The sequence below is a fragment of the Pseudonaja textilis genome, chromosome 3 (genome assembly GCF_049901715.1).
Source record: "Pseudonaja textilis isolate UNSWEBS1 chromosome 3, rPseTex1.2, whole genome shotgun sequence".
Lineage (NCBI taxonomy): Eukaryota > Metazoa > Chordata > Lepidosauria > Squamata > Elapidae > Pseudonaja > Pseudonaja textilis.
This window is the reverse complement of record NC_141992.1, coordinates 117,843,245-117,854,912: the sequence shown is the minus strand read 5'-3', so window position 1 is coordinate 117,854,912 and position 11,668 is coordinate 117,843,245.

The window sequence follows — 11,668 nt, the reverse complement described above, 5'->3', positions numbered from 1 at the left end:
GAAAAACATGTCTGGCTAGCCTTCGATCACATCCCATCCTCGTCGCCAGTGTTGTAGAGCGATGGAAGGACGAGACAAGAGCCAGAGTGAACACGAACAGGCTTTATTACAGGGAATAAAGGGTTGCCGCATCTGCTTTCTAACTAGCAGGCTAGCTGGCGACAACGGGGCTGGCTCTGCCCGACAGCCGGCTTTTATAGCCGACTGTCAAACGGAGCCAGCCAATGGGAGCGGCTGGTGCTCCCGTTCAAACAGCGGACCTGGTTGGGGACTCCAACCAGTTCCAAAGACATAACAGGAGACACAGCCGATCAGCTGGGACTTGGAAGAAAGAGAATAAATGGGGATGGAGCCAGTCAGAGGTGGTATTTGCTGGTTCTCCAAACTATTCAAAATTTCTGCTACCGGTTCTCCAGAATTGGTCAGAACCTGCTGAATACCACCTCTGTCAAATCCAATTAAAAATATAATGATCTTTACAGAGCTAATAACTCAGTACTACTAATTCTACTGCATGTCTTCTTGTAAATCTTGCTGAAAGGCAAACAACATTGGTAGCATAAAGTGAAGTTGTAAAAGCTTTCACCTGCTGGGTCTGTCCCCCATTTTGTACTGTTGGTTTCTACTCCTTGACCTTTCTGGGTTGAACTAAATATGAATCATGCTCTACATGAATATAAATCAATGCTTTTAAAGCTTGACGAAAAACCTAGCATAATGACAGTAGTGTGAGAAGAATTTCCCCCAAAAAGAAGGCATTTCTTATCACACCTATATTGATTATAATAGCACATTGTCATAAAAGAATAATAAACAAGTTATGCATTGATCAAATGTGTCTATTTCTATTGACTTAAATGAGGAAAATATTGGCATATAGATGTTACAACTGAAAATAGATGGTGATCTGAATATATATAGATATTTATTTCAGAGTTGCTATTGTTGTTTTACAATAAAGACCCTACAGATTTCAAATGACATGATTTGAAACTTAAGTCTCAGGCTTCACCCTACAAGGAGAAATGCACCATTATGACTCTGTGTGTAGTTGGAAAACTAGAAATGAAACCACTGTACTTCAATTGACTGGAAAAATGATAAAACCGTGCACTGCTGAACTTTGGAAAACAGTTATAGGAAAAAATAGAAGCAGTCTCCATTTTCACTGGCAGCGGGCTGCAGGACATTGAGCTGGCCACACCTACTGTGACCACACCCACTTGGCCCCCTGAGGTCAAACACTACCCTGATGTTTGATGTCATATTTTTTAATGACTCTGTAAGAACTAACTTCACACTTAGTGAGTGATTAAAATTCTTGAACCTGAATAGGGTCTAATGTTAAGTAATATATATAATCATGTGCAAAGTTTATTTACTGTCCTCCTACTTCTTCTCTTGAATCTTGCTGTGCTAGAGAATTTTATAGCTCTCTTGTTAATTAATATCGATTAACAATGCAAAAATGCTCCAAGATTTGGCACAACTTTGCAATAATTCAGACTGCTATAATGTCAAAGCATTGCACTGAAAAATGAAGCCAATAGGTATAGGAAAGAGAAATTGTACTAATTTACTGGAAATTCTTCTAACAGAATGACTGTACATTTTAATTATTTACAAATGAAGGGCACTTCTATATTAAAATAGAAGTACTTTATGTTACTTTGGAGAAGTAACACATTTCCTTTTGTCAGTTTTTGTTAGTTTTATTTTCCTGTATTCTGGATGTTATAAGTAAAATTGCCAGTTGCCTTCCAAAAAGAGAAAAACATACTGTGCTTATTTGCAATGAAATCTATTAAACTAATGATCTTGGTTCTGTGGGTTTGTCAGTGGATGTATGAGCATTGATAATGCACAAAAAAATTCTATACCGGAAAGTCAGAAAGCAAATATAGCAAAAGGCTATGTTGTAATCTCTAGGCATACATAATATTCCTACATAGATAGCTATTGTATTTCTGTCATCTTAATAAAACTTTAGTATATGAAATTAAATCCTAGTGTTAACAAGGAATAAAATACAAGACTAGTCTATGTTAAATGGATACAACAGCTGAAATAGGTAATATTTGAATTATAATCAAAATTATCATTTATTTTCTTTACAATGCTAAAGATAGGACCAGAAATTGCATCTTACAGAAATTGCATCAATAGCCGTGGTGGCACAGTGGTTAGAATGCTTCTGCTGATTGTGCAGGCTGACTGCAGTTTGGCAGTTTGAATCTCACCAGGTTCAAGGTTGACTCAGCCTTCCATCCCTCTGAGGTTGGTAAAATGAGGACCCAGATTGTTGGGGGCAATATGCTGATTCTGTAAACCACTTAGAGAGGGCTGTAAAGCACTGTGAAGCAGTACATAAATCTAAATGCTATTGCTATTACAGAGTGACAGCAATTTATTCAATTACTGCTATCAACATGATCTGTCTTGATATCAGATAAGCAAAACTATCTGAGATTAAGGTGCCTCATCCAGACATGGTTTGACTCCAAGTGTTAAGAAGTAAGGAAATAACTGATAGTCTAGATTCACATTCCCTCCATGAATTTTTATTGCTGGGAAAAAAAACCCAATGCAAACTATTGTTTATTTCTACAAATTCAGGGGGGAAAAAATGTAAGGGCTTCTGGCAACAATGACAACATTACAAATAATAAGTCAGCCTTATTTTGGTACTTCAAAGGTTCTTCTTTAATCATCAGTGTCCTTTCATCATCTTGTCTTCTACTGGCAACAATATTGGAACATTACTTTAGGGTTCTAAAAGCACAGCAATTATACCTGGATTGGATCTAGAGTCCAACAGGAAATAAGCTTTGCCAAACAATGTCAGCCTGGTAAAGTCTCAAGTAATCCTGATGTTCTACACAGTAATCTAGAATGGTAGGTTTGCATGTATCAAATATGTTATGCAAATATCAAGAACTGGGATATAGTTGTTGTAGTGACAAGAGGCGTGGGGAGAGAAAATCAGATCTATCAGAACTACTGGACCATCAGGTTCTTGAAGATAGTATGCAAGTTGTGCCCTACCCACAAATACATGTCAGCCTGGCCAGATATTTAAATCTAATCACCATTTCTAAACCTTAAAGAACATAACATTAGCAGGTGTTAATGCCCTCTTAGCAGCTGTTCTTAAGGGCAAATAGAGTCCCGTACATGCTCAGATTATGCCATTGTAGAAAAGGGCCATTGAATTTATAGCCTCTGCTCTGTTATAGGTGCTATGTTCTGCACCAAGATGCCATGTTCTGCACCTTGTTACAGAGCTACAAGGGCCAGTTTTGTAACTCCCTACTGATGAAGAACCAAAACAGTTCTAACTTATTTTAAATATAGCTGTGCCTGTCAGGCCAGTATGATTCCATTTCCCTGATGTGGTAAAACTTTGTTACACTGTTTGTAAAACCCAACACAACTTTAATCACCTTAATAATATCCTTTAAAGTATTTTTACTTGAAACAGAAGCTATTTGTTTACTTTATTAACTTGCAGAATTTTGGTCAGTGACCATAATAAATAATTAATTAGCTAACTAGCAAAACACACACAGTATTTGCTATTCTCAAAGATGTTCCATAATACTTCTTTTATCCCAACCCAAAACTGATTGGGTTAGAATAAAGACACACAAATGAGCAATGAGTCATCTTCTTCTTGTAAAGTTGCTTTATAGAGCAATTAACTAATTGCAGTCAATTAATCCAACACTATCTTCTACAACAATCGGTGGCTTTCTCTACAGCGTCATCTTCCAAGTTACTCGTTTGAGATGCTTTTAGTAAGAAATTGTTTGGGCTGAAGTGGTTGTATCTGAATACATCTGTACTCTTTCCCTAAGCCATGACCATCCTGTTATAATAAAATATATTTTCTTCTTCTCCTAGAAGAAAGGGAAACAAACCAAAGCCATATGGTATTGTAGGATGCCAATTCAGAGAATTGGTTCAAAACGAAGAACCTGTGGCCCTCCAGATGGTATTGAACTACACCTTCCAGTTTTCCATATCAAAAGCAGTGAGGGCTGGAGTTGTTGCAAGTCATATTTTAGCACCATCTGGAAGGACAGTGCATTAAAATGTGGTTGGAGTTACACAAATCATATGTGTGCTCATGGGCTATGATTTTCCTTTCCTTTACTGTTTAGTGTCAAATTGTAGGTTTCTGTGGCATTCAGACTTAGCAAAGAACAGCTTACAATTTCAGCTGGATCATAGTTTCAGGACTAATGAAGGATTACACAATCCAGAATGACCCATGGCAAGCAAAGGTTTTCATACAGTTAACAGTGAGATGAAAAAGTAGAATGTCGGCAGTATGACACCCAACATTGGAAGCCATGGTGGTGCAGTGGTTAGAATGCAGTATTGCAGCAAACTCTGCCCACTGCCAGAAGTTCTATCCTGACAAGCTCAAGGTTGACTCAGCCTTCCATCCTTTTGAAGTCAGTAAAATGAGGACCCAAACTGTTGGGGGCAATATGCTGACTCTGTAAACCACTTAGAGCAATTAGCAATGAAGTGTAAGTGCTGTTGCTAATACAAATAAATAAATCTGCTTTCAATCAAGTTAAACTATTTGCCCATCTGATCTAATATTGTCAGTTCTAAGTGCCAATGTGGGCATAAGGATGTCATTTGGACTGGAGAAGTGTGGCCAATAGTAGTCAAGAGAGGAAACATAGTTAAAACTGATGAGATGGAACCTCTCTGCCACCTAGCAGACATACAGACTGGTTACAAGTACCTTGGTATCCCATAGTCACATGGCAACCATGAGGAGGAGGCAAGGAAGACAGCAACATCCAAGTACCACCAAAAGATTAGACAGGTTCTGAAGAGCCAGCTCAATAGGAAGAACAAGATCCATGCCATGGATGCCCTGCCAGTATAGTAAACTGGCCAAAGCAGGGCATGGAAACAGCCAGTGTGAAGACTTGGAAATTCCTCACAAAATATGGAGTTTTATGCTCCAAGTCCAACACCCCAAAACTGTACATCAGTCAGGAAGAGGATATTTGGGGTCAGGTGAGTATCAAAGCCTCTGTCCTGAATGGTACCCAAAGCATCCAGGAGTACATCAATAAATTGGCACTCAAAAATGAACCACTGAGAGAATGCTGAGGTGAGGCAGCAAAAGACATAGGAGAAAGATCAAACAGGAGAAGAGCCATGGCAAGACAAGATCTTGCATGGGATGTATCTAGAGCAGAGCAGAGCAGAACAGAACAGAACAGAATAGAATTCTTAAGTGTGATTGGACACACAAGGAATTTGTCTCTAGTGCATAAGCTCTCTTAAATTATTATCATACTCATAAAATACAACCATCATAAATCATAAGATACAACACTCAGTGATAGTCATAGAATATTAAATAAGCAATCAACATAAATCATAATAGGATACTAATAAAAGCAATCAAAACAAATCATGATACAGAGATATATGTATTGTGTATCATTGACAGTTAGCTGAGGTGGCTGTCATTGAAAAATCTTACCAGTGGTTAGAAAGGATTGAACAAAAAGACAGCGCTTAGGCACTGATAGTAGCACAAAAGTAGGCATCAAGCATCAGATCCATAGAAGTAGGATTCTCTCCCACTAGACAGGACTCAAGGGGTAAACTATGAGAGAGGTCTCAGGGAGAGGCCAACACACAGTGGCACAGTGTAAGATGCAGGCAGGAATAGCACACACTGAACATCACAACCAGATAGCTGGCATTTACAGGAACATCTGCACATTGTATGGGCTACTAAGTTCAGATGAGAGATTCCACAGAAAGTTGTGGAGAATAACAGAGTTAAGATCCTATGGGACTTCCATATCTAAAGGTACAGGCAGGTACTGACTGTCAACCAGACTGTCAGCCCCCTATCCATCTTGAATCAGATTTGAGGCTGCCACAAGGGAGGATGGATAACCGTGGGAATGAAAGTAAAGTTAGAAGGGAGGATAGCCACAACAACATTCTTTTGCCAGAGCTCAAGGCCAAGGCACTGGAGTTTGGAGGGGAATGACCAGACTTGGCAGGAGTTCAGAATGGAGGTGGATTGGAGAGTATGACTTGAATGTCATCAGTAAGGGGGTTGGGTGTGAGTTTAATATAGCAGTGGAAAATGCGGGATTTCAGATTCGGGTTTTCCCAGATGTGCCAATACGACATAATAAATTCTTACTTGGATGGACTTTGTCTCTGAGTGCTGAATTGAGATGGAGAGTTTGGTTGGAATGCTGACACAGACATTGTACTAGTAGACAAGAAAGCAGAAGATAGTGGTGATAGATGTAGCTGTGCCAAGGGATAGCAACATCAAGAAGAAGAAAGATGAGAACCTGGAAGAATACCAGGGCCTAAAGGAGAAACTAAAGACAATATGGAAAGTAAAGGCCAAAGTGGTTCTAGTAGTTGTAAAAGCACTCAGGGCTGTGATTTCCAAGCTGGAAGAGTGATTCCGACAGACCCCAGGAACAATAATAGAACTATCTCTACAGAAGAGTGTAGTGTTAGGAACAGTTAAGATGCTATGCAGAACCCTCAAACTCCCAGACCTCTGGTAGAGGAGCTGAAATTGAGGAAGACAGATACCACTTACAGAGGTGAGAAGAGAATTTTATATATATAGCAAGCTGCTTTCAATCAAGTTAAATTTGTATATTGTCAGTTCTGAGTGCCAGTACCAGTAACTGTCCAAAAGCTCATGTCAAAGTTTTCAGCTGTTTCCTGTTATTTTTAACTGAAGGTTCTTCAGATTAAACAAAATATTAACTGTTGCAAAAAGCATAATTCTGTCCATGAGCTGTGCTGTATACTCAATTCTTCTGTTTCAAATCTAGTCTATTTCTTCAAAATTGCACTCAGAGCACCACTGGGTAGCTCCTTTCAATTCCTTGTGGCTTAAAACCTAATATTCAGTCAAAGGTTGGAAAGGCTCCACCCATCCAGTAGGGACTAAACCACATCCAATTGTAGCCTCAGTAGAAATGATCAGCCATACAATCCGATACTAATTCTCTTTATTCTATAAAGGCAATCAAGACACTCATTATGAAGAAATCAGTAAGCTTCTATGCAGGAAGTGTCCAAGAATTTAATTATGTTTAATGTTCTGTAATTTTTGTTCATCTAATAAAATAGGGTGTTTATTTCTTTAAAAAATAATAAGTTGATAATGGCTTGTAGTTAATTAGTTGAAAATTTTAATAGGTTTTTGCTAGTTTCATGAGTGGCCACTTCTTAAAGCTTCGATGTAACCAAGCTATTCCTTAGCTAAATCATTAAATATCTCCTGGAAATACTCCAGGTGGTATATTGTCCTGCTTATCTGGAAGAGGGATATATAGATAACTCACTATCTGGTCTATTTGCATTCCTCAGTATAAATTGATGGGTGCTCTTTAAACAAGCATTTTATGCATCTAAGGATGTTTTTTAATGCAGTTTTCTCTAACTATTTTGTGTCTGTGTGTATATAAAAAATAATAAGCAGGTTTTGAGATAAGAAATGCATCTGAAAACTTAGGATATTTTCAGATTACTATCACTAATGAGTCATTACTTGACATCACTATTTTCTGAGCTGTATTGTATTTCAAGAAATGCTTATACAAATTGATGTATAAGAACTTGAACTGCATGATTCACATCAATATCCCAGGAACTTCTTTATATGCAGCAGTAAAGCATTTTATATTATTTTGTGTTATATAGGTTTTCAGTACATTTTCATGTTATTACTTATTTGCTTAGTTGATTTCCCTATTTTTTATTTGGTTATATTTCTAGTTAACCCATTTTATCCCCACTGCTGTGTAAGCACTCTTGGCAATACAAGGCTACCTGCTGTTGAATAATCAGACAGGTACTTTCCTAAACAGTGATTGATTTGTGCTAGAGCACTTCCACGTCCATCTTGGGCAAGATCTTGAAGGATAAGGACATTTCAAGGGCAACAAAGTTCAGAGCAGACAGACGTCTTCCTTCAAGTAGTGATGAAGAGCTGTGACAATTGGCTACTGAGAAAGAGGGAGAGAATTATGGATTTGCAAATAGTTCCTCGGAGGGCTATCAGCTACAAGATCTAATCAATATGCCCAAGTCCAAATGAATGCTGACTCTTCTATTGAGCTGATAAGGAAGCAGGAATTCACATACTTGGCGCATGTGATATACTGTAAGTGGATGGGCTAGGAAAAAAAATATTCTTGGTAGGGTTGAAAGAAATGGAAAGAGGGGTGGATATCAGGAAAACTGGATTGAGGAGATCAAAGAGATTACAGGAGCAACCTCAAAGCATTATAGGCTAATACTAGATATAGATTGAGATGTAAGCAATTGTCTAGCAATCATTTGAACATGTCTCAACTGAACTTAAGTAATAACTAATCTCTCTGGCATTTTTCTTTTATCAATCCCACCTTCATTTCTCAGATATATGGACAAAAATATATTATTATACAGAGGGAATTTTCTTACCAGTAAACAACTACCTGAGCTTTACAGTATTTCATTTACAGTGTCAAAAATTGAATATTTAATTTTGTAACATAGAATAATAACACATATACATAATCAATAAATTATTAACTCTCTTATAGATTAGTCATTGAGTCAAGGCTGCTTTATTGGAGGAGGCTATATAAAAAATAAACACTTAAATATTTACATGAGTTCGATAAAGTTTGAGTTGAGATGTCTCATTTACTATTGGACAACATGGTCATCTAGTCATAAATGTAACATCTTTTCTATATGGACCAAAGGGGTTTTTTTGTTAACAATTTGTTTTTTTTAAATATGAGAGCAGAAAATATACTTTTGCCAAAAATAAAAATCCCAAAGAGGCCTCACAAAGGACAACATTATGTGTGGTCTGGAAAACTAGACAGGGTCTTTTCTGAGATGCTTCCCACATCCTTTTGTGGGCTATGATACCTTTTTCAAGAACCAATCTGTGGTTCTTCCTTCTGTCTTCCAAGGTCATTCCTACATACCATTACCATCTGCTGAATACATAGTCTGTTATATGGCAGAAACAGCCACAGGAGCAAGACTAGAACTATGAGATTTAGCAAGTAAGAGATCAGGATATAAGCAACTGATTTAGCCAAAGGTGAGGCAGAAAGTACCTGGGTAGTACATTACATCAGTCAGAATAAAAAGTAACAGAAACATGAAACTTTAGAAACTATTTAGAAACTATTAAGTATACACTTTCCTTTTTATTAAGTGTGTATTTCTTCTTTCATTGGAGGTTCTCTGCTTTCTTCATATTAAAGATCTAAGATATACTGCAATGAAAGTGTAAATCATAAGGAATGTAGAGCTAGTTGGATTCCTATTGAGTGAATGAGGGTCATAGGAAACTAAACTGCACAACTTCATTCTCCAAATGAAATTTAGTGGAATCAACAACAATGTGAAACTAAACTGTAAGCAAAAGCAGTTTTCTTGTCCCTTTACTTATAATGAAATTTTCATTGTTTGCTGACCAGATCATATAACCATACTGTTTCTTATTTAGTGTTTTATCTGCACTAGGCTGGTAGTTTCTTACAAATATTTTATGTGCTTGCTGTCAGCTCCTACAAGTCAGCCAATCTCATAATGTTAGATGTGCTTAGTTTAATGAGGTAATGGGCCATTGCCAATTAACATTAAGTCATGGCAAAAATGAGTAATATCCTGATTTGTTTAAATAGAAAGACAGTTGAAGCCCGCTGGGTCTCTTGGAACAGACTTTTGTAAACAATCTCTAAGCTGAACCTATTCACATTTGAGATTTATAGCAAAAGTCAGTCATCACTGTGGTTATATAAGGCCTGTCTGCATCCGTGATATACCACCATAGTGGTGGCTGGATGATACTATAAATTGCTAGTGTGGATTGCCTAAAGGCTTAAAACTGAAGTTCTTCCAGAAGAAGCAAATCGTTATTTTAAGATTTACAAATATATTGTTAATATATGGATGTGATGATTGAAATAAATCTTTTAACAATGTGCTCATCCTTCAGATTTCAAAATTAAGACATTTTATGAATTTCTTAATAAACATGACATCTTCTGCTTTGACAGATCAGTATCCTCCACTGACTGGTCTAAGTATCATTCCATAGGAGTAATGAGTAAAGCAGGATATATATTTAGATCTGTTTTGTGATAAGCTATTTTTTTATAAAGCATAACCTTCTGATGCAGAAGTAGTTAAACAAAATGTAAAAAATCGTTTGCATTTTAAATCATCTTTAAATGAACATAAATAATGCATTTTAGTTGGAGTAAAAAATCATATACCAGTAAAATGTAATTTATTACTTTGGTTAGTTTCTCAGTAATGTGTTGTTCATCTCAAAACAGCACAAAGAATTCATCTCCTAGCACCATCATATATGTGCTGGCAATTGTTTCAATATACAGAAAACTCTGTTTCAGAAAGTACTCATGATTTGGAAATAGAACAAAAACACCTTAAATATGTATGTATGAGCTGATGCTTGATTTTCAAAAAGAGAGTTGTTGGAGTTCAAGGCTTCTTGTAGCCTAAGGCTCCTATTTGCAAATGCATGTGGATTAGTTGCAGTTATTCAGCTGAGAGCAAAATGTAAAAGCAGGCAACATCTACAGGGAAATGATCTCTTCTCTGATATTATTTTCTCTATTCCAGAACTGAGCTCTGGCACTAAAATAGATTGCAAGATTTAATCTTGGTGAACCCTGGCACCAATCAGCTCGATTCAGAGATACTTGAAAATGAAGTGGCTTCTAAACCCAGTTTTCTGAAGAGCACCATGGACATCCTGTCTCCCAGGTTTGGTTAAAGAATTGTTTACCCTAAAGCACTGCATTGCATTCGGATTTTGGATTCATGAGATCCAAAGCAATGCAAGGTCAAATACACAGCCAATAGGTACCCATATTAATTTTCCCCTTCATTCCCAATCATTCTCTCTCAGTGTAAACTAGTGGTGGGATGTTGCCAGTTCAGACCAGTTCAGGCGAACCAGTATTTCTGAAGATCAGCTGGCCCCACCCACAAATCATTCTATCTTCTTCCTGAACATATGATTGCTACCAGATTTTGCTCCAGATAGAATTCACATCTGATTTGATGGCCAGGTCTAATGAAGTATAAAACAAACTTTTCCACAGGTGAAGGACTTTTTATTACAAGCTCTGATTTCAGCCCTGTTTTTTCACTTCTGTTGTAGATTTTATAAAATAGGCTGAGAATGGAATCTAATGCATATTTACCTATGAGTAAACCCTGTGTGGATTACTCTTAGATTAGTGTCCATTAACCTGTCACTGGAAATTGCTGCTTATTTAAAAACTTTCATTTACAGTGTAATATATTTGCCTGTATTTAGACATCTGCATTATTTTGAAGCATAATATATTTCTACAGAACTTTAAATCGGTTTGCTATGGGGTTATTTATATTATTTCACATGCACTATATGTCAATATAATTGATGCACTATATAGAGCAAGATATTATAAGTATAGCAGATCTTGTAACCTAATTTTTCACATCCTTGCACAGATTTTAAAAACACATTTTGGACATATAATGCAACACTCCCATTTTATCCACTGACATTTCCAAAACAATTCTACAAACATAAAATTGCCCAACCAATGCTAAC